At 32.8% G+C, this 22,525-nt stretch overlaps 2 pseudogenes; both read right to left on the bottom strand.

Moving 5' to 3' along the window:
- Positions 1-15,796: 15,796 nt before the first annotated feature.
- On the bottom strand, positions 15,797-18,642 carry LOC145586536 (putative receptor-like protein kinase At2g23200 pseudogene; annotated as a pseudogene).
- Positions 18,643-19,300: 658 nt separating this feature from the next.
- LOC145586537 (putative receptor-like protein kinase At2g23200 pseudogene) lies at positions 19,301-22,032 on the bottom strand (annotated as a pseudogene).
- Positions 22,033-22,525: the final 493 nt, after the last annotated feature.

The raw sequence follows: 22,525 nt of genomic DNA on the forward strand, positions 1-22,525 counted from the left end.
CTTCTTACATTATTTTATTAGTGATAAGCTATTGGCCGGTCATTATATGTATAAGTACTTTGCATTGTATACTATGCACATAATAAAGGACATGCTGGTTGAGATGATTATTGATTTATTATCATTGTATGTAAAATGTAAAATTGTTTTATGAAAATTTAATCCCTTCTTACATGCGCTTTCATATACTATTTTGATTCACGAGATATAGGATTTGAACTTTGACAATGATTGGACTTGTTATGAATATACTAATGCATATAGATGACTGGTGACCGGCCATATTTTCATGTATTTAGGTGTATATTAAAATAAATAGTCAGACTTTATTATTTCAAGGTGAAAACTAATACTAGTAAGTAAGATGTCTATAATACAACCGATTAAACTTTGCACATATTAGAGCATTCATAATGGTTGTGCATAATAAGGATCTGCTAGCAATTTCTAAATAATTGCTAGCTACATGCTAGCCACCGTGGAGCTATAACCTCTTGTAACTAAGCAAAACTATATAGATCTATAGAGCTATATAGTTTCACTCCACCCAATGCTATTATCTTTATTTGTTTAATATATTTTATATATTTGTTTGTTTATTTAACTTTTTTTAATAGTTTATTTATTACAAAAGAATGTTACTTATCATTATAAAAGTTGTAGCTTAAATCATGTAATTTGGAGATTTATAATGTGACAACCAAAAACTACATGTACATATATAGCTAGCCATCGTGGATGCTCTTATTCCCCCACGACCCTACCTCATATATATGGAGTAAGAATTGAAATAAACATTCAAGACAATATACAACTGCCAACTGGGTATACAACTAATACAAGTACTAACTTGAAATCAACTAATGACACCCAATTAACATATTAATATAATAATATTACACATATAACCTGAAAGTATGCGTCCAATTATGTACGTTGTATGTGCCTTTTGCGTGTTTCATGTTTACTCCGTTGAACTATGGTAGTCGAGCGTGCATGCAATGCCCTCCTTTTATACCCTACTTATAATTTCAAAATTGTCAAAGTCGTGTAAAAACATAGTCATATGTTTCATAGATTTTAATGTTGGATTTATTATTTTTTTTAATCAACCAATAGAATGGGAAAAAGAAATTAAACTCCCATAATTAATTTTGACTAAGTTTAATTTATTTTTTCTACTCATTAATAATGTTTAAGATTTACAGGAGACTTTGAGGTTTCCAAATGTGGTGACACATAAGTCAAACTAATCACTTATTATTACCTCGTATTATTCTTTTGTTTTGTGAATGCAATCCTCATATTTACATGGGGTAATTCCACCATACCATATACACATTTAATTTCACGGATCATCTTATGTAATAGAGTAGTGTTTTAAACTTTTAACATACTTCGTATATATATTGACAAAGAACTACTTTTTCTCCCGACCTAACCACTATTACATTGTGTACAGTGCGTTATTGTGCGGAAGATCTTAGGAAAATCACAATATGAATTTAGGGAAAATATTGTACAAAATTATATAATTGATAAATAGTTGGTCCTTATACATACTGTTATTGTCAATTACTGCGAAATATATTTATTATTAAAAAAGAATTGTAAGATAACATCGAATCAACAAAATAACTTTTATTTAATTGCATGTGAGACATTTTTTTTTAATGATTATTGAATAATTTTGAAGGTGCGTGCTAATTCAGATTGACACAACTTGAAGAGTATTTTTTTAAAGAATAATCGTTGGATTTGAATCAACCGATACATCAAGATAATTGAAATTTGTGCTGAAATTGATTAACTTAGAATGACAAGGCGAAACTCTGAATGAAATTACCTTTATTGGAAAAAATAGAACTCCCATGTTATATTGTGTTGTTTAATTATGTACATGATTTTATCAATTAAATGACTTTATCTTAAAGCAACACAGGTCCCTTGAAAATTTAATTTGGATGTTAATTTGTTAGAGATATAATATATCGGAAAATATATGTGATATATTTTCCGTATAGATATTGTTATGAGAATAATATATTTAGTATTATGTTCTGTTAAGATATTATTTAGAAAATATATTTTTATGGTTTATTGTTATACTAGTATATCTTTAGGAAGATTGTTTCCTATCTTATGAGCCTAGGTTTTGTATAAATACTCAACCTATTGATGAATAATGATCGAGCAATACAAAGTCATTCTATTCTCTCTTCTCTCTAATTTATCATGGTATCAAGAGCAGGTTAAGTCTTGGGACCGCTCACATAAACTTTCCCCCTGCCGGTGGGTTAGAAAGTTTAACCCACCGGTGGGATTCAAAATTTTGCTTCCGCTATGCAATATTAATACTCTTTATTTTTTTTTTATTTTTTTTTTGGTTGGTACACGTGATTAATCATCATATATGTGTATGTGAATTTCTTTTTTTTTTGGGAGTATGTGAGTGGACTTCCTCCACTATAACACATCTTTGGAGATGAAGAAATTAAATAGCGTTATGCTTAACGCAAAAAGGTTTTCGGCTCTCTTGTGTCGTGAGACAAGATATATTTGGTTCTCCTTGTGCCGTGAGACGAGGTTTGTGACTTGATTCGAGCATTAACATTGCTCCTTTTGATATGAGCTTGGTTTACTCTGACAGACCAAGAGATTTGAGCGTGGTTTACTCTGAAAGACCAGTAAAAGATTTGAGTGTGGTTTACTCTTAAAAGACCAAGAGATTTGAGTGTGTTTTATTCTGAAAGACCAATAAAAGATTTGAGTGTGGTTTACTCTGAAAAAACCAATATTTGATTGAGCTCGGTTTTGCTCTAGAAAAACCAAAATTGTTATATTTGCAGGTTCGAAAAGAATGACGTTCCTGCTTGATTGATGATTGATGAGTTCGAAAAGATAAACGTTCTAATCGATGAAAAAGAAAAACCAAAAATTGAAGGCGACATCACAAAAGTGTGCATCTCGACTTCAACAAATTGAAGAATTTCCAATCGCAACGTTCGTGTTACTGTCGTTACGATTGCGGGAGGGTGTTAGAGATATGATATATCGGAAAATATATGTGATATATTTTCCGTATAGATATTGTTATGAGAATAATATATTTAGTATTATGTTCTGTTAAGATATTATTTAGAAAATATATTTTTATGGTTTATTGTTATGCTAGTATATCTTTAGGAAGATTGTTTCCTATCTTATGAGCCTAGGTTTTGTATAAATACTCAACCTATTGATGAATAATGATCGAGCAATACAAAGCCATTCTATTCTCTCTTCTCTCTAATTTATCATAATTGTTTCACTTCATACAGATATACAACTGCAAATTGCATTAAGGATGCTAATTGTACGAGTTGCATTTAAGGTTTGACGTGACCTTGCAAAGTTGCAAGCAATAACATCCTTGTTCTTATGTTTTGCCTTTTATGACCTAAACAAAAAGAAGAAAGCAATGAAAACAAGTGAAGATGAGGTATCATAACATGACTATTTATTCAACAATTTGATGGAGTGGAATGATTAATAAAGGAATGATATGATTTATTTTCTCACAAATCAGCTAATTAGATGAGCTAAGCATTAATTGCCGAATTTTTTTTCCCGGTTCATCTTTTGACTAGGAAATTCATTTCGAGCTAGAATGATGATTAGTGGTTTGTTTCTGTTGTTGTGACTTGTACCTTTAACATTTTTGTCATTAATTTTTTAGCGTCTATTGCTCAATTATTGATATTAGTTACTTGATCTTTATAATTAATTCCCAAAACACATCATCCATAAGTAACCTACCAAGAAAATAGTGATGCATGATTATTATTAATTGATTCAACATGTTCCATCAAATGATACAATAAACCAAAGTTTAGTATGTACAAGAGATGTCTGTGTCCAAAATAGACATTATACGAGTAAGTCTAATAAGAATCTACAAATATAACAAAATAATATAAAGTTAAAATCTTTTTAAGAGAACCGTAATAAAGTTTCATGTCTATAGTTCTTATATATTTTCCCTTCATAAGAATATCATACAAGAATCATTATTATGAGTATACAAGTGCTAGTGATACTATGTTACAATTAAGAATCCCAAATAAGGAAAAATATCCGTTATTGGAGTAACAACTAAAATATCCTTTAAACTTGTGAATTGGATTATGTAATTAGCTAATCATTCAAGCATTGAAAGTATTACGGAGCAATTCAACAAATAGAAAACAAAGGTAATCGAGAAAAAAGAAGGGTTGAGTAGACTTGTAGTTGTAGCACTATCCCACATTTGGTGGAGTGCATCTTTACGAATAATGCCCACACCCGTTACCACTAATAACATTCCTTTGACTTGTGATGCACTCTCAAGTCAAATTACTCCTTCCACTACAACCAGCCATATTGCCATTGTTTAAGATATAATGCCCACATCACTTGTACATTTATATGTGCAACATCGTTTGAAACTTTGATTATAACATGAGTGTTAATAACGAATTTGATTATGTATTTGAAATTTTTATACTCCGTAATAAATTGATGTTTCACAGGTATAAATTGATATTAATCCAATATTTATTATTATAGTGACATTGAATTTTGAAATATTGTTAAAGTGATATGTTCATATTTATATGATTAGTGGTGTAATGGAGAGTTGGAGACATGGAGGAATGAAGTACATGCATGTTATATACTTGTATTTGTATATCTTTGAAAATATTTTTTTTATACATAATACTATATACGGTACTCCATATTATTTAGGATGTCTTACAAAAAAAGTGCTTGTATTTTATTTTAAATATAATGAGGATTTATGATTTATTTTTCCAAACATATACTAACATAGATTTGGATTACAATAAATTTCAATTTATAATATAATTATTAATTAAGTTCCAATGATTAATTAAGATGAATGAAATTTAGCTAAGCAAAACACACTAGTATTGAGCACTAAAAATAGTATGATCATAAAATGATGTCATATCATGAATTATGATAAATTACAACATGACCAATATTTACTGGTGAAGTAAAAAAATTATAATGTTGGATCATTATTTTTCATCTAAAATTTCATGAACTTATCTGCTTTGAATTTATCTAAACTTATTAGACCTAATTGGAGCTTAATATATAATTAAATCTTATTAATTAGATATGATTGCAAGAGAACGAATAAACTTGAGATAGTAAACTTAGCTTGTTAGATCAGATTGAAACTTATTAAGCTTATTACAGTTAGGCCCCGTTCTCTTCACCTTATTTTTGTTGAACTGAAATTATTTTTACTGAAACAAAATTATATTTGCTGAACTTAAATTATTTTTACTGAACTTAAATTAATTTTACTGAACTGAAATTATTTTTACTGATTTTCTATTATAATTCTTCTTTAAGAAAACTGAATTTTACTAAACTGAACTTATTTTTACTGAACTGAATTTATTTTTACTAAACTGAAATTAATTTTACTGAATTGAACTTATTTTTACTTAATATTATTTTTTTAAGGTGAAGAGAACAGGGTCTTATTAGACCTGCTTAATTAGATCTATCTATCTTGATTGAATTTATATACACTTATTATCAGAAATTGTGAAACATAACTGAAGCATAGAGTAGAAATTTTGTTGTATTGAAATTTGATGCAAGTATTTTGTTTTTCATCAAATGTAAAGATATTCGAATTATTAACTTGGTTAAGGTATTGCAATGTTAAGTTCAATAGTACGGTGACTAAATGCTTGAGTTGTAGTGCTATTCAAATTAATTTAGTTGAACTTTAAAGCTTAAATCATAACTCATTCTTACTAATAAGATTAATGGAAACTTGATGTCTTTCAAATTGTTTCATAATTTGAGTAATTGGCCTGAGTTTTTAAACTTACCGAACTGTTAGTATATATTACTCCGTATTATTATTGTTGAATTATTAGTTTTATTACTACAAAGGATCAAAGAGGCAAAAATACATCTAATTATGAGCCTGTTTATATTTATTGAAATGAGCTGAACTGAACTAAACTGATTGGAGTTGAACTGAACTGAACTGAACTGAACTAGACTGAACTTAATAGAGCTGAAATGAATATTTTATGATAAAAAGAAATTAGGAGCTAAACTGAATTGAACTGATTGGAGTTGAACTGAACTGAAATTAAGCTGAAGTGAACAGACCCTATTTAAGAATATAATTTTTGAAAAGTTATATACTTCAAAGTGTATATTTTTTCTTACAAAATATAATTATAAAATTTAGATTTATATGACCTACTTTAGATATTGGCCTAAGTGGTGATTAACAATTGTTCACTCTTTGAACAAGTCACACATGCATGTCATATTATCATATAAACATGATAACGTGACATAATTATAAATTAATATATTTCCACTTTGAATGCCTAAGCAAATTTGATATTAGGTGATATATATACGTATCAATCTCAATTTGGACGTTCAATTATGCATGAAAATTTTAAGATAAGATTACCATAACACGCTTTGCATCACTCTAACATGCCGACACCTGTTATTATCTTCGCTTTTAAGTATCGAATAAAGCGTGTATTACGTTGTAGTTGTTACACCTTTTACTTTCATTACATAATCTGATCGTAAAAAAATAATTATATTAATGTTAAAACGACATTATCTTAGAAATATATGTTCCATTAACATAATGTCGACATTTGAAAATGACGGGAGTACATTAGTGCCAAAAAGAAAGTGACTGGAGTGAGAGCATTCACTAAACCCACATCTTCCATTAATTCGCCCATGTTTTTTGGTAAAGTGGATTAGTAATACTGCTCATGCTTATAATCAACTTTTCATCTTTGTTTTCACCCTCCATTTTATACGAACAATAAACGAAACGTGAGTAGGGACTAACTGTCCCACATCTAAGAGGGAGAATAACTAGCATATTAACTATAGATATTATAAGAGGAACTTGTTGTGTTTGTTTGTTGTCAAATACTCAAATATGAAGGTGAGGACGTACTAATTAATTATTTAAAGACATGGCATTAAATTTGTTTAGTAATCACTATTCATTTATTTAAATTTCTACATCGTTTACTTATGATGATTGTTTACAGAGTACTGGACAATTAGTCGATTAGGTTTAGATTTGAGATAGATTCTTGTGTGATCAAAGGTGATTTTGAGAATACCTCATAAATCACTGTATCAAATCATATACTTGTCGTTGAAATAACCTAGTGTAATTTTATTAATTTATTCTGGATCTTGATCAATTATCATGTAATATCTTTGTGTATCATTTTATTAAAGTGTTCTATATATATTTCGGCCGTATATAATTAGAAAGTCATGATGTTCATGTGTTAGGTCAATTTTACACAAAGAGATTGAGTTAACTAAAAAACAAATCACTAAATATGTACTTGTACAAAATGAAGTTAATTAAATTGAAATTATTCATACACTTGATAGTGTTAAAAAAGAATAATCAAGAATATAGTTTATGCACTCATGAAATCATGTGTGAGGGACATAACGTCAAAAATCAGGTGGAATGGATCACATATTCACATGCATATATATTAAGGCCATTGGATTTGGCAAGATAAATTGGAAATACTATAAGAGTCAATGCATTGGGAAAACAAGTGCCAAAACTTGCAAAAATAATTAGCTTGTAGCGTTGAAAATAGAGTGTTTTTTTTCGTAATTCCAGGGAGGGAGGGAAGTAAAAAGGCTACAAGTAAGAAGCAGTATGTAATAAGGAAAGCACGCGTCGAAGGACGTGACGAGGTTCAAACTACTAACACTTGGGGCACGCCAAAGTAAGACGGTGCGAGAGTAACTATAAGCTATTAAGCTCAATAACAAATACGAGTAGGCTATGTTTTATCTATTTATTTAAATTAGGCGTTAAGGTAAGTTAGGTTTTAATCTTGAGGGAAGATGACATGCATTTCTTATTTTCTAATACAGTATATATATATCTATATATATATATATATATATATATATATATATATATATATATATTAGGCGTGAGGGAAGATGACATGCATTTCTTATTTTCTATTACAGCAATATATATATATATATATATATATATATATATATCAAGAATTTAAGGTGTTTTTTCTTTCAAAAAAAAAAAAAAAAAAGAATTAAGGTGTTTGAAGCCGAAACTTTTATGGCCTAAAATGATTCAACTTAATTTTATCAACGTTTTGGGAGTAAAACGTCAAAAACGTACAATTAAATAAAAAGTAAGTTTATGATAAAATGTGCAGTGTAGAATGTAGAGGACATAGCCAAAGCAAAAGTACGTGATCCATACACTTCAATTACGCAACTCATTTCACCTAATACGGTGTACAAACATAAATTGTAATCCCAAATCATACGAATAGATTTTAAAACTAGACTAAATAAAGATCAACCCAACTCAGCCAAAAAGATGTACAGGTAACATGGTTAGTGTTGAATAATTTATTTACATATACACGAGTATTTCATACTCTAACATCTAAAACGATAACATCACAGACATAGTTCCATCCGAGTAAATTCAAGTTAACTTAATCCGAACAACCCGCTCATAACCTCTCGCACCCAAAAATGGAAGAAACAGAAAAATATTTGGGAAGGCGTGTCAAAGCAACATAAATGATGAGCATGAGTAGGTATAGTTCATGAAATAACGAGAAGATTATACAAGTATTAGATGAGATTAGATAGTATCTGCGTTGGGATCTTTCTCTGCTCACTCAGTCTTAATCTGAGGAGCAGGACTTGTGCTACGCATGCCTTTCCCGCACGCTTAATTTCGCCTCCATTTTCATTTCTTTTTTATATACTCTTCAAATACTACAATATTAAACAAATAAATCCTTTAAAAAAAATAAAATAAAAATAAAACTCCACACTCAACAAGTCCACATGTGATTTGATTGATAATTTAGTTGAATAGTGAAACTTTTGTTTTTGTTTTGTTTTATTTTGTCTTTTTCTTATTTGTTCTCACTCTATTCTACTCGAATATACACTGTACTATGAGTATCTAATATGTCTTGGGTCAAACTATTGTTTAATTGTACGTGTGCCATTTTTTTTTTTAAACTAACCACGCCAATTTTTATTAATTGTTTTTCTTGTATCAATTCACATATTTTACTTCCTTTGGAAATGGGATTGGGACCACCACTTAGCGGCTTCTACGGAACGCCTTGTACGCTGCCGTCGACCGCCGTTGTTGCTCCGCCCATGCTACCGCTAGTGGCTACCATAAACGAAGTGGTCCTGGTTAGCATCATGGCCTTTTTAGTTCTTAATGTTTGATTGGAATTTGGCCCAATCACTATAGTGTTTTTTCTTCAGTCCACTTGTCATTTGACCTTATTGTAAACTAAATGGTTGACTTTATAAAAAATTTGTACAATTAACTTGATAATACTGGTAGAGTGGTAGCCATATAAATGTTTTTATTGGCGAGTATACTAATCAAGTACTCGTAGTAAAGAAAGTCCTTGCAACCTTTTTGATCCAACTTTTCTTTTAAATCCGATTCATAAAATCAAACTTATTTCTATCGAGAATGTATGCATGGGCATATTCTGTTCAGCTTAATTTCAGTTCAGTTCAACTCTAATCAGTTCAGTCTAGTTCAGTTCAGTTCTTAATTTACTTCTCTCATAAACAATTCAGTTCAGTTGTTTTCAATAAATCGGAATATAATAACAAATATAGTAACAAATAAAATAACACATGGAAACTAGCTAATTACATAAAAGTCAACCATAATTATTTAGTACTTCCTATACTTGATAGGACTATGACTTTACCACAAAGGTTTTATTACAAGGAGTGAAAAATAATTGTACCAAGTTTTACGGACCACAATAAAAAGAATAAGGATAATATCATATCTTCTTGTAAATTTCCTTTTGTTTTACCTCAAAATTAATAAATTTAAAAAAGAAATTGTATAAAGTATAGTGTATGAAGCTCAGACGAGTTATGGACAAAGTTATAGCTTTCAATCCATAAGCATATAAGTATAAGGTTGGTCTGACCTTTTTCACGCGAAATGCGCATGGGGTCAACCTCTGTTATTATGCTGCACCAAGTACTCATCTGCTGCTACTGTACATCGATCTACTTACTACACCATCCACTCACTCACTGTTGTTATATTTAATGCTAAGCTTGCATGGCATATAAGTTTCGATCTAACTTATTGATAATGATCGAGCTTATAAGCATGTCTATTATGCATCCGAGTATTTTTAAAATTATGTATATAATGCATTGATTATCAACTTAACACAACTACATGAGTACGATATACTCACCCTTTAGATGTTTAATCTGTTGATGAACCTTGTGTAGTATTTGAAACGACAATCCAAAACATTAATTTTAGATACACTCAATTGTAAAATAGATGCAAAATTATACGAATTCAAGTTGTATTCTAGATCATAATTGTAAAGTGGATTGAGATACCAATGTGGGACGACGTCTAATTTGTATTCGTACATCACAGGTACCATTGTTAAAAAAATAAAATTAAAGTAGCTTATTTTGTCAGACATGAAAAAAAAAAAAAAACTTATAGGTGTCTCTTGGTAGACTTTTTTTTGGAGTGGCAATTTGTCGCAACTCAAATTGTCATTACATAACTAAGAAAAATTATTACTGAATTAGCAGTTGTTAGGTAATTATATCTCTCTTTTTTTTTGGGGATATATTTTAAGACTTTGGAGCATGCATGTTTCCTTTTGTTCACATTCATGCAGGAGAATTTTATACGAGTGCATGTATAACTATACTTTAATCTTGTCGGTATTTTGCTAAATGGGAAGATAGCAATTCATGTTTGGATGATGAATTTGGAAGGATGGTGAGAAAGATAATATAATATTGTGAATATAAACCATTATTGGACAGTAATTAACCTCACTTTTATAAAAAAGGTACTAAAATTTAATTTAAACCATTAATAACTGACAATAACCTCTATAGATTAATGAGATCGATACCTTCGGATGTCTCTAAGTATATATAGATCATTACGATTACGGAGTATCATTTTAGGAAGTTTTGCAAATCTTGCAATATTTTCTTTTTTTGCAAACGACTTCTCTCTTATCACTTTTCTCATAATATGGGTCTTCATTTTTATATCTCTTTAAAACCCTCGTCATCTTAAAATCTGTACAATATTTTCATGTTGTAACATTAATATAAGGGAATAGAAAAGGTATATCAATCTCTAACATTCGTTATACTCCGTATTGGTTAATCACTTCTTATAAAAGTTGCTAGAATTTGTGGGAATTATGACCTTTAGATAATTCGCAAAGTCTGGAGCTAAATCAATCATATATATACACAAATGTCATAACTAATAAATTTATCCTTCATAGTTAATAAACAATCTCTTCTTTATGATTGAACGATAAATAAAGGTTCTAGCTTATATAAATTGATGATCAATATACTACTACTCTGTACTCGATCAATCAAATTGTTATAAACTACTTTGTACTAATTGAGAATTCAAGTTATTCAACTATGAAAAAAATAAAAATAAAAAAATTGAAACAGATAAGAGTCGATCACAAATTCACAATTTCACAACAATAATAAGGAATATATTCTCTACGTACAGCCTAATGCAAACAGAATTTTGTTGAATTATTTGTTGGAAATAAAGAATCCTCATCATTATATTTGCCTTAAGGAATCGCTACTTTTCTCTTCCTCCATTGAAAAAATAGCAATTTAACTCACGTTTCTTACATCATTTATTCTTTTAAGTGCATGATTCCAACATGAGCAAATGTCATTTGCATGCAATTTTAATTAGAAAATTTCATCAGCCACTTTTTTTTTCTTACATGCATGTTGCTTGATCTAACCAAAAAAATCTCTATTATTGTTGGTAGAATTTATTCTTCTTGGCATATGGTAATTTCCGATTGTCCACCCATGAAAAATCCTACCGCGTTTCTTCAAAACCTTATTGATTTATTGTATGGGTTATTACCGGTTCTATTTTACCTTCAATGTGTCCTAGTTTAATGTTATGCTCTATATATTTCTTCTTTTATTTTATATTTTGCACAATAATCACTATTCACATACATTACTTTTTAATTTTTTGTCATTAATACGCAAGAAAAATACAATCATGTGAATATATATACTTCGTATATATATTTTTAATAATACCTTATTTGATATATTACCAAATAATCTAGTTGACATCCTCACAAAGTTGTAATACACAATGGGCCCTTGTGAATACCTCGTCAAGACTTGGATTTAGAGGAGCAAGGGATGTTATGGGCTATAACTTGTTATTTGCATCGGGCCACAATCTTAAGAATCCACTGTAGAAAGTCTAGCGGGCTTACTGAATTTCAGCTCATTAATTTCTAGTAAAGTCATATTGTACTAAAGCCCAGTTGACTTGCAATATTGAATCGATGACCCTAAAATTTTAACTCAATTCTTATGAATATAAAATATAAATCATAAATTAAAAGTATGTAATTGCATTAAGAAGTTGTTTCTTGAACACAAATTAAAGCATACGATTCTTATCAAAGTACTTCACTACTTCATCGTTATAAAAATTAGTATTAAAATAACAATGCTTACAAATAAACTCAAATATGGATTTACCTAAATAATAAAAGGCTTTAAACCCTACTACAACGTAAATCTAATTAAAACATACATCATTCATCAACTGAATTTCGGCAAAAAGGACAAACATGGTTTTCATGAAGCCATCTAAGCACACAAGGTTCATGAAACACATGATCGCAAGGTAACTTCACAAGAGATTTCGACCACTTTTTTATACTAACATTATCAGTACCACCCTTAAGATCTTCACCCTTCTTGATGTCCATAGTTTTCAACTCTTGTAGACATATACCACACGTATCCTGTCTTTTCAAAAACTCATTATCATCATCGTCATCATCAATACTAAGCCTTTCTAACCCTTTGATAACCGGTATTTCCTCCTCTAAAACACCATTGCCGGCTGCAACACACGCCTCAAACTCCTCTTCATTGCAAACTCGGTGATTAGAAGCCATACGAAAAAGCCTATGATCACGAACTTGAACCTGCTTTGCATAACTAATCTCACCTTCCGTAACTTGTCCTTGTTGCGTAAGAGATTCAACTATTTTCCATACCTTGTCGCCTGAAGCAGCCAACCCTTTCTCGAACCAATAGTCATCACTACCAACACTCATGTATTTATTTATGAAATTCTTAGCGATAACTAACCTACACGAAAAACAAAATGGGTTAATAGAGAGAGCTTTCTTCTTAGGTAGTTTTCGGATACTCAACTTTCGTCGACCATTAGTATTATAATAAACTATGGTTTCATAGTAATCGAAGATTAACCTAACTCCGAGTTTCCTAGAGGAAGAACTCGAGTCATGGCTACAAGGAATTACGATACCAAATTTATGAAGCTCCTCAAACCTATCTACTACTAATTCTTTGTTTTCATCCATAACGATCAAATGAAACTTCGTTCAAGACTTTCAACGAACCCTTAGAGTTTTGTGGATGTTGAAGAAAAAGATGAACATAACAACATGAACTTGTTTTTTATAAGAACAATCGAAATAACTCAACTGTGCTTGTACTCCAAGTAACAACCAGTACAATTTACTTCGTATTAGGAATTTACTTTCCTTTTATTTTGCGAAGTATATATATCTTTTTCTTTCGTTTTAAATAAAAAATTAAAATTATATCTTAATAATTTTACTACAAGATTTATCCACTTTAATTAGGACAAGATTAAGTAAAAGGAATTAATTTACTTTGTATTAGAAATTTACTTTCCTTTTATTTTGCGACGCGAAGTATTATATCTTAATTTTACTACAAGACTTGTCCACTTTCATTAGGACAATATTATGTAAAAGGTATTTACTTTCCTTTTATTTTGTCGGGAGGAATTTATTTTATTTAATTCCTAAGAAAAAAAATATGGTAAGAACTTTATAATGGGATAGAAGAAGTAGAATCTTGAAAGATTTTTTTCAAGATTCATCATCAAACAAACATCAAAAAAAAAAAAAAATTCTATTTGAGAGTTTAGTGTCTAAAATATAAATTTCCTACATTGTCTCTTCGGACCTGTTCATATTTACTAAATTGAGCTGAACTGAACTGATTAGAGGTGAACTGATTGGAGCTGAACTGAACTGAACTGATTGGAGCTGAACTGAATAGAGGTGAAATGAATATTTTATGAGAGAAGGAAATTAGGAGTTGAACTAAACTGAATTGAAGTGAATTGAACTGATTGGAGTTGAACTGAACTAAACCGATTAGAGCTGAACTGGACTGAATTGAACTGAAATTAAGCTGAAGTGAACATGCCCTTCGTCTTAATTTTATAATAAATGACATCATATTGAAAATATGCAATTACATACTTTAACTTTTTAATTTTTAGAGGATATTGACCTTGAGAAATAAGAACATCATTAATAAAGAGTATTGTTTTACTTCTTCTGTTTTTTTTTTTTTTTAAATGCATATTACTTGGATTTGATACTATTCATATACAAGTATTAATTTTGACTTAATTATTTTATTTTTTATTTATTTATTTTTATTTTTTTTACTAATGTATAATAAGTGAATGTTACTTACTCGGTTACCTCGTACTAGATAACATGTTTTTGGATTAGTCACAATGTACGTAGATAGGAACACTCTAAACTAATAATTGTGATTGTTATTTGTTATAAATGAATAATACTCCGTACTTTCCCATCCCACTCTAACAAACCACATTTAGCTAGAATTCTTAGAAATTATTCTACCTGGAAAATCATAACGTACACTTGTTGAGAACACACATTGGATTATGATACCACACGTCTAATTCAAAAAATAGGTATTGTAATTTGAGGGGGAAAAAAAATCATAATTCAATTTAGGGCCGATTATGTTAACCTTATTTTCATTTATTTCAAGTTAGATAAGTTCAGATAAATTCATTTCAGGAAAAATAAATTCTAATGAGGTTTACCTAACTTTAAATTACAAATAAAATATATTTTAATAAGTTCAGTTATATTAAGATAAGTTCAAATATGTTAAGTTTATAAAAGTGAAAATCAGGTGAATAAAACACACCTTAATTACTTTGTAAGAGATATGAAGATAAATGTAGCATATTAAAGTGAGATGGACTTGTAAAAGAAAAAGATGGAGAGAGTGACGTTGATATTAACACTCAAGGGGGACTATACCTTAGTCTTGTGGGTTGCTTTTTACAAGGAAGAGTAGGACGTTCAATTGATCACGGGAACTAGTACAGTCCACATAAACGTATCCTTTCTAAGATAAGTACATCATTCTCTTGCAAAACTGGCTAAATTTTATCTGCTGGCATTGGCATCAAGTGGTGTGGAATTTAAGCAAATGATGTGCAGACTGTTTGAGAGGTGTGTGGACTATTCTAAGGCGGCGCTGCAGTTAGAAATCGATGTTTTACAATTCGATGTCAATCTGGAAGATGACAGTACACCATGGATTACACAATGGTACTAGATGATTCAACTTAGCCTGAGAGAGCCTAAGCTAAGTTGTCGGACATACTTGTAAATATTTACCGAACTTTGTATAGTTTATTTGCTACATTAGGAGACTGATCTATGCTTAACTCTAAGATATAGGGTATTTTCTGTTCTTTGTGCAGTTTATGTGTTTTTCTTTGGGCCAACTGTGAAGAAATATCGAATCTCAAGCAATGATTGTGTTAGCAGTTTATTTATGAATATTACAAGGAAAAAGCACAATCTTTTGTCTGCAACAACCGAAGTTCCTAAAATTGTACAAAAGAAAATTAAACAAGTACAATATAACTCATTCCATCACAAGGAAATGGATATAACAACATATTTCATTCGTTATGAACTGAATTGGAATTCTGCAAGTAAACACAATCACCTTGAACAAGTTGATATTATCTCCCGGTGCCTTCGTTGGCTGTCAACTGTGAAAATACTTCTCCAGTACCAGTGTTTGATGATTCAAATTCATAGCCGTTATCAGCAATACTCTGAGAAGGGAATCGCCGAACAGCAGGAAAAGACATGTTCAAGGAAGCATCTGTGGTGCTGTCATCCTGCAGAACTTTTTCAGTAGCCGCTTTCTGAAGCTGCAGGGCGTACTCCAGACCCCAGCATACATCTGACATAGGAGGTCTCTCTGCTGAATCTCTTTTCAAACATTTTTGTGCTACCTCACAGAATTTCATCAAGGAATTAGCTTCGATTTCACCTGCAATACACGGATCAATTATCTTCTCAAGCTGTCCCTCCTCAAAGCAAGCAATTGCCCAATCAGGTAAACTGATTTGCTCTTTTGGAAGTGATTGATCTATAACAGGTCTTGCACAAAGAACTTCAAACAGAACCACCCCAAAAGCGTACACATCAGATTTTTCAGTCAGTTGCAGGCATGTGATGTACTCAGGATCTAGGTAGCCAAGAGTTCCCTTCACATCTGATATACTGACATGAGTTTGTTCCAGATATCCTGATCTCGACAGCCCAAAATCAGCAACCTTAGCAACGTAATTTTCATCTAGCAATATATTCGTAGACTTGACATCTCGATGAATGATTCCCTTGTTTGTACCAACGTGGAGGTACTGAAGACCCTTGGCAGCCTCTATGCAGATCTTAAGCCTCTGATTCCAAGATAGCACCCCATGAGTAGACGAAGCAGGACTATCTTTCGATTTATACAGGTGATATCTCAGGGTCCCTTTTTCCATGAACTCATACACCAGTATCATCTCACCATTTTCACAGCAGTAACCAATCAAGGAAACAAGATGGCGGTGGCGAATCTTTGATAGAATCATAATCTCTGTCTCAAATTCTGCTATTCCTTGACCATGATCAGAACTGCCTCGCTTCACTGCCACTTTCGGCCCGTTTTTTAGTGTGCCTTTGTATACCTTTCCAAACCCACCTTCACCAATGATCAAACTTGCATCAAAATTGTTTGTGACTCGTCGAATCTCAATCAAAGGTATAATTAAACCCAACTGCAGGTTCTGATGAGTTGATGTATGGGAAGTTGAGCCATATGAAGCCCTGTTGTGAGAACTTGTCGCACTATACAGCAGCAAATTTCCCCACTCGAATGCTTCAGTTTGCTTCTTTCTCTTAATTTTCTGATAAAGGAAAACAAAACCAGCTGCCAAAACTATTATCAGGAAAACTGCAGAAGCACCTAGTATGAATACTAAGTGGGAATCATTATTTACTGAGGGTTCTGAAACTGTTCCATTCATTATCTGCATAATTTCCAACCCATTCAGAAAAAAGAAAGTCTTATCGAGGGATCCATCGTTTGGTCCTACACTGATGTTTATAAATCCTAGACCATCAGACTCAACAACATAGTCCTTATAAAAAGGAAAGTGTCTGGTGTTCAACATATCCATCACCTGACTAAAATTACTATATATGTAAAGGTTAAATATATAATTTCCTGCAGAAGGGCTTAAAATGTCACAGAAATGAACACGAATAAAGTACCGATTTCCTTTGTTTGCACTGAACTGCCAAGTAAGGTTGGGAATTATTCCAGAACTAGAAGAATTTTTCGGTATTTTTGCTGTCTCATAAACATCCAATGGAGCAAAATCCTTGGTTGTTTGACCTGGACCGTTGTCAATAGTCCCTTTAGTTTTATTCTCTGCATCACCCTCGTTGATGAGATACTGATCATCTGGCATCCAACTTCTCCAAAGGGTGGAACTTGATCCATTAATCTTTGTACCCCCAACATTAATCCTGTAGAGTGTTTCGAGAACTTTCGATTGCTGACCATTGTAATTTCCCAAGCTTCCTGCAGGTTTTACATGAGGGCCTGTAACTTCTGTGATGTTCGAATTTATAGAGAAGACGATTTCTATAGCATTAACATAAGCTATAGACGACGATGAAGTGGGCACAAAGTAAATTTTGAACTTATCTTTAACATCATTTATATTGAGGATGAACTCCTTTGTATTGCTTGAACAATTTTTAGCATTTTTCCCTGCAAGACTGAGGTCAGTTAGCAGCAAATGCCCTGATGCCGAGACATGGAATTTTGCATCAGCAAGAGAAGAAGAGAAGGGACAGAAATGAAGGCGCACAAAATAAGTGCCATTTTGTGGGATGACAAAGTCATAGGTTGATGGTTTTTTGAAAACTCTAGCTGTCTGGTACAAGGGTTCAGGCGGGTCTGCTGAAGGAACAGCATAGCTTTTGTGATGAGAGAAGTGGACTGCCTTGTTTCGTTCATCTCCGATAAATGTTTGGCCGGTAGTGGTGATGGCGTTGTCAGAGGAGCCACAGTTGATGAAGTAGTCCTCTGCAGTGCAAAGTGAGGAGAAGAGGAGGGGAAGAAACAGTTGGAAGATGGAGAAAAATGAAGCAGCAGTGTGGAAGTGAAGCAAAATCATGGTGTGATGATAGAGTTTGATCGTCTATTCGTCTTACTCTGAGAGGTGAAGTTGCATTATGAGTGGTAATTATTTGAGAATAAATGCAAGTGTAGCAGAAGTGTCCAAAAACTGGCTTCTTGGGTGACTTCAGTTGACTTGAAAAGTTGTATAGTACTCTCTTCTTGCTATGTTTTAAAGAATTGTGTGATGGTCTGTAGCCTCCAGTCTTTGATGGTTGTCATTTTCAAAAAACAACAAAGCATGGTAGGCCATTAACTCCCTTCCTCGACGGTCAGGCCCCATGCCCTGACCGAAAAGTATCTCTTACAGACCCTTCTTTTCTTTCAGCCTTAGAATAGGATGTGCAAGGGAAAGTGTCAAATCTATGTATGCAGTACAAGTTTTTGTGTAACATATTTATTATCAGCCTAGATTTGACTATTAATACAGCAAAGCAGATAGTGCAAGTAATTATGTGTTCATCATTTTCACCATTTGCATCTTTCCATCCTTATCACAATAAGCTTCATACTTGGAATGAAATCTTATGTCTGGCAATCATAGTCGGCAATCTCAGATCAAAATTGAACCTTACTTGATGTTAACGAGAGGATACCGGAAACATGGCTCAGACTCGAATAACCTGAATATGACTCATTCATCATATCTAGTAGTAATAATGTACTTCACATTCATAGTAACTTTTATTAGATTTTGATCATATCAAACCAATTGCGAACCTAACCCATTGATCTAAAGTCCTAGCTCTACTGTATAAATTAGTGGCAAAGCAAATTTTATGAACACGCTGTGAGCATTATATTTCTAGAAAGATAACTTGAAATGAAATTACACCAATGTGTCTGCACAAAAATACCAGAAGCAAGCACGAAAAGAACTAGAAAAAAAAAAACTTGAGATTTGCTGCTTTTACTTAAGCAGTAACAATTACTACTGACTGAGAGAATACTTATCCTACCTAAATCAATTTCATATCATCTTCCAGTCCCATCGTCAGAGGTCAACTGAGAGAATACTTCTCCGGTACCAGTGTAAGATAACTCAAGGTCATAATCACTTATGTTCTGAGAAGGAAAACGATGAACAGCAGGTAATGGCATGTTCAGGGAAACATCTGTGGTGGTATCATCTAGCAGCACTCCTTCAGCAGCCGCTTTCTGAAGTTGTAGGGTGTATTCCAAACTCCAACATACATCTGACATTGGAGGTCTTTCTGACGCATCTTTTTTTAAACATTTCTCAGCTATCTCACAGAATTGCTTCAAGGAATTAGGGTCGATTTCATTTGCAATTAATGGATCGATTATCTTCTCAATCTGTCCCTCCTCAAAGCAAGCAGTTGCCCAATCAGGTAAACTGATTTGCTCTTTTGGAAGTGACTGATCTATAACAGGTCTTGCACAAAGAACTTCAAAAAGAACCACCCCAAAAGCGTACACATCAGATTTTTCTGTCAGCTGCAGGCATATAATGTACTCAGGATCTAGGTAGCCAAGAGTTCCCTTCACATCTGATATACTGACATGAGTTTGCTCCAGATATCCTGATCTTGATAGCCCAAAGTCTGCAACTTTAGCTACATAATTCTCATCAAGCAGTATATTAGTCGACTTGACATCTCGATGAATGATTCCCTTGTTTGTACCAGTGTGGAGGTACTGAAGACCCTTGGCAGCCCCTATGCAGATCTCTAACCTTTGCTTCCAAGACAGCATCCCTTTGGCAGAGGAAGCGGATATATTCTCCGATTCATAGAGATGATATCTTAGAGTCCCTTTTTCCATGTACTCATAAACCAGTATCATCTCACCATTTTCATAACAATAACCAATTAAGGAAACAAGATGGCGGTGGCGAATTGTTGACAGAATCATAATCTCTGTCTGAAATTCTGACATTCCCTGGCCATGATCAGGACTGCCTCGCTTCACTGCAACTTTGAGCCCACTTCTCAGTGTTCCTTTGTATACCTTCCCAAACCCGCCTTCACCAATGATCAAATTCTCTGCAAAATTGTTCGTTATCTGCCGAATTTCAACAAAGGGTATCTTCAAACCCAACTGCAGGTTCTGAAAAGTGGAGGCATGGGAAGATGTTCCGTCTGAGATCCTGTAGTGAGAACTGAACGCGCCATACATGGGAACCCACTCGGATACTTCATTAGACTTTTGCCTCTTCTTTTTCTGTTGATACCAGGAAGCAATAGCTGCTAGAACAATTAAAATGGCTACTGCAGATGCAACCAAGCTGGCTACAAGAGCTAGATGAGACGGACTACCATCAATTCGGGGCTCTATGGCAGTTTCATTCAGCACCTGCATAATTTCCAGTCCATTTAGGAATAGATACTTCTTATCAGCTGACACATTGTTTGGTCCTACACTAATGTTCAGATATCCAAGATCATCTGGCTCAACTAGATAATCCTTGTAAAAAGGTTGATCAGTTCCGGTGATATCTAATGGATCTATCACCTGATTGAAATTACTATATATGTACAAACTAAAATTATATGGACCTGACGCATCACTTATGATATCACAGAAATGCACTCGAACAAAGTATTGTTTGCCTTTGCTCACGTTGAACTTCCAAGTAAGGTTGGTAACCATGCTGAGAGATTTATTATGCATTTTCGCCGTCCCATACACTTCTTGTGGAGCATCAGCAAGGGTGGCTTGACCGGGACGGAGAGCATAGTTAACACTATCGGTCTTAGCAGGTGCATTTTGTGCTTCACCCTTGTTAATGAGGTACTGATCATCTGGCATCCAACTTCTCCAAAGGCTGGAACTTGATGCTTCAACCTCTTTACCCCCAACGTTAATCCTATAAATAGTTTCAAGAACTTTCGATTTTTGACCCCCGTGATCTCCCAAGCTTCCTGCAGGTGTTACCCGAGGGCCTGTATCCTCTGTGATGTTTGAAGACGCGGGGAAGATTTCTATTGCATTAACAAAGGCTATAGACGACGAATGACTAGGCACAAAGTAAATTCTGAACTTCTCAACATCACTTATTCTGAGGATAAACTCCGTGGAATTCCTTGAGCAATTTGCATCAGTTTTTCCTGCAGGACTGAAATCAGTAAGCAACATATGCCCTGATGCCGAGACATTGAACTTTGCATCAGCAAGTAAAGAATCAAAAGCACAGAAATGCAAGCGCACAAAATAAGTCACAAATTGTGAGATATCAAAGTCATAGCTTGCTGGTTTTTTAAAAACTCTGGCAGTTTGGTATAAGGCTTCTGGCTGGTTGCTGTCTGTGTCAGTTTTGCTGCCATGACCAGAGAGGCAGACAGCGTTTGTTTTTTCGTCTCCGACAAATGTCTGGCCGGCAGTGGTGGTGACGTTGTTAGAGGAGCCGCAGTTAATGAGAAACTGCGATTGAGCATGAGCGTTGTAAGGTAACAAAAAGAGGAAAATGGAAAGTAATATTAGGAAGATTGAAAACTGAAACAACTCCATTGTGGGATGAGGAATTGAGGGAGTTAGATTACCTCATTTATGTGGTTGTGGATAATAATTATATGTTAGAAAATGCAATTATTTTCTAGTGTACTTTTGTTTGAGGTGACTTGCTGACTTTTGTTGACTTGAAAAGTAGTACATAGATACAACTATCAACTACTTGCTGTAATAGTGTAATGTAACCAAGTTGTGATAATTCTGTGATGAATAAGTGAATAACAGTCAGAGTAGATTTTTCTCATTTTTAGCAGCCATAAATTCCATTACGCAAAATCGCAAGACCCTCACAGTACAACTTTTCTTTTCTTTTTTTTTTTTTTTTCTTCATGAAAATCGAGTTTAATTCCATAACTGTCATTCACATTACTAAAATATACAAGAGCCTATTATGTACACCCGAGTCATTTGCTCATTCAATCAACAAATGAGTAAAAATATTACTTGCTTATTTGTGGATTGAATGAGCAAATGACTCCGGGTGTACGATACACCCAGGTGTATATAACAAATTCTAGTCTCTGCCAGC

The sequence above is a fragment of the Chenopodium album genome, chromosome 16 (genome assembly GCF_948465745.1).
Source record: "Chenopodium album chromosome 16, dcCheAlbu1.1, whole genome shotgun sequence".
In the NCBI taxonomy this organism is placed as follows: domain Eukaryota; kingdom Viridiplantae; phylum Streptophyta; class Magnoliopsida; order Caryophyllales; family Amaranthaceae; genus Chenopodium; species Chenopodium album.